Source organism: Eriocheir sinensis, chromosome 24 (assembly GCF_024679095.1).
Source record: "Eriocheir sinensis breed Jianghai 21 chromosome 24, ASM2467909v1, whole genome shotgun sequence".
In the NCBI taxonomy this organism is placed as follows: Eukaryota; Metazoa; Arthropoda; class Malacostraca; order Decapoda; family Varunidae; genus Eriocheir; species Eriocheir sinensis.
In genome coordinates this window covers 8,181,794-8,184,351 of record NC_066532.1, presented here as the reverse complement: position 1 = coordinate 8,184,351, position 2,558 = coordinate 8,181,794, and the positions used below count along the sequence as shown (strand labels likewise).

Here is a 2,558-nt window from a genome sequence, read left to right as displayed (position 1 = left end):
TAATTTTGGTGGTTTCATTCATTTCCTCCTCCAAGTTCAAGTCCATTTTTCTCCTCTTTCCTCCACCTCTTCCTCCTTTCCTCCTATACAAAAAAATAGCTTAACCTTTCCTCTTCCTCCTCCTGTCTTCCTTTTCCTCCTCCTCCTTTTCATTCACTGCTTCTATCTCACTTTTAATGCAAGGTCCTGTGTATTTCTCAGTGTAACTTCCAGGTGGTTTTTGTTCACTTCCTCCTCCAAGTTCAACTCCATTTCTCTCCCTTTCTTCCTCTCTTCCTCCTTTCCTCCTTCCTCTTCATTTTCCTTATTATCTCCACTTATTTCAAGATCCTGTCTCTTTGAAAACTTTGCAGAATGGACAGAAAAAACTTACCAGAAATTGCTTGTATATTTGTATTGAGCAAACTGACACTTTTTGGAGAGAGAGAGAGAGAGAGAAGAGGATCCCTTATGTGTCTGGGGGCATGTGTCTGTGGGGTTGTCAACTTTTGCACTGTGGGGGACACCCTGTGGGGCCTGAGAGAGAGAGAGAGAGAGAGAGAGAGAGAGAGAGAGAGAGAGACACACACACACACACACACACACACACACACACACACACACACACACACACACACACACACACACACACACACACACACACACACACACACACTCTTGGCACTAAACTCTGCCAGACTCTTGCAGGGCAGGAGACAGAGACGAGACCACTGAGCTGAGGAGACCAGTCAGGCCTTCAAGATGCTGCCTAAATGCTGGGGCAGACCAGATGAGACCAGCTGAGACGAGTCCTGTTGGGGAGAAGATGGAGGGAGATTAATTGAGCCAAGGAAGGAGAGAGAGAGAGAGAGAGAGAGAGAGAGAGAGAGAGAGAGAGAGAGAGAGAGAGAGAGAGAGAACTCTCTCTGTATTCCTATAAAAGAGAAGATAATAAAGTTTGGAAATATATGGCCACAATGGATGTATTTAAACCTATTACTCTTCTCTCTCTCTTTCCTCTGTCCACCAGTGAGCTATTGTATTCTTCCCTTCTCTTCCCCTCCCCTCCCAAGACGCCGCCTGGATGTTGGGGAAAGAGAGAGGATGAGATGGAACTCTCTCGCTCTCTCTCTCTCCATAGCCTAACATCTCTCTCTCTCTCTCTCTCTTTTATATGGACCTTATACACCTGTACATTATTTTTTTGAGAGAGAGAGAGAGAGAAAGAAAATTCAACTTCCAGTCCCTTGCTGAGCTGAGTAATAGGTTCAACTTCAGTCCCTTGCTGAGCTGGTGACCAGACAGCACCATCCAGTCAGCCATTGCCCTGAAAAGAATATATGGTGATTTAGGTCCCAGTAGATTGTGGTGGAGTGGTAGAAATCGTGGTTGAATGTCAGGTCTTGGGTTGACATTTTGGGGTTACAGAGTTGAAAAAGTTTTGAACAAGTCGAGTTTTTCGGTTGATGACTGATGGTTGAATTGTGGTAGATTGTGGTAGACTGATAGAAATCATGGTTGAAAGAGGAAATTGTAGCTTACCACATTTCAGCAACTTTCCGTCCCAGCTTCCATCAGTTGTGAGATCTGTAATAATAATAATAATAATAATAATAATAATAATAATAATAATAATAATAATAATATATGTAATAATAATAAAAGTATATAAAAAAATTAATCTATTTTCTCCTGTTCTGAGAGAGAGAGAGTGTTAATTCCACATCTGAAAAGGAAAAATCTATAATCTTCCTTCCTCTTCCTCTTCCTCCTCACACACACACACACACACAAAAAAAACATCTGTTACACCCCCAAAGTTATGATCACGCCTTGCAGCAGCAGTTAGAGCTGAAATTATAGTCACAAAGTTAGTAGTGTGTGTAGGTACTTAAGTCCCTGCTAGGTAGAGCCTGGTTCCAGACCCTCACACCAACCACCTCCCAGGGCCAAAACGGATGTAGATTGAGTTCTAATGTGTGTTTCCTTAGGTTCACGGTACAGAGGAAGGGTTTACACACTACCCACCAGGGTCCCCACACCTAAGCAGGAAATGCCCACTAACTCTGAAAGCCTGGTCAAATGTGTGTTTCCTTAGGTTCATGGTACAGAGGAAGGGTCACACTACCACCAGGGGTCACACAACTACCCCAGGGAAATGCCCACAACTCCTAAGGAAAGCCTGGTGAAATGTGTGTTCCCTTAGGTTCGCATGGTACAGAGGAAGGTCACACCACTACCACCAGGAGGTCACCTAACTACCCAGGAAATGCCCACAACTCCCTAGGAAAGCCCTGTCAAATGTGTGTGTTCCCTTAGGTTTCATGGGTACAGAGGAAGGGTCACACTACCACCAGGGTCCACACACCTAACCCGGGAAATGCCCACAACTAGGAAAGCCCTTTGTCAAATGTAATGTTTCCTTAGGTTCGCCTGGTATAGAGGAAGGGTCACTGCACACCACCAGGGTCACTGGCCTACCCCAGGAAATGCCCACAACTCCCTAGGAAAGCCTGGTGGGAAATGTGTTCCCTTAGAGTTCATGGTACAGAGGAAGGTCACACTACCACCAGGGTCAC

General features: G+C 44.8%; 1 long non-coding RNA gene across 1 annotated transcript; it reads right to left on the bottom strand.

The window, feature by feature from the left end:
* Positions 1-598: 598 nt before the first annotated feature.
* On the bottom strand, positions 599-1,568 carry LOC127003119 (uncharacterized). The gene is made up of 2 exons (XR_007756973.1): positions 1,522-1,568; positions 599-791 (listed from the first exon to the last, which is right to left on the bottom strand). It is a non-coding gene; the product is annotated as an uncharacterized LOC127003119 (long non-coding RNA).
* Positions 1,569-2,558: the final 990 nt, after the last annotated feature.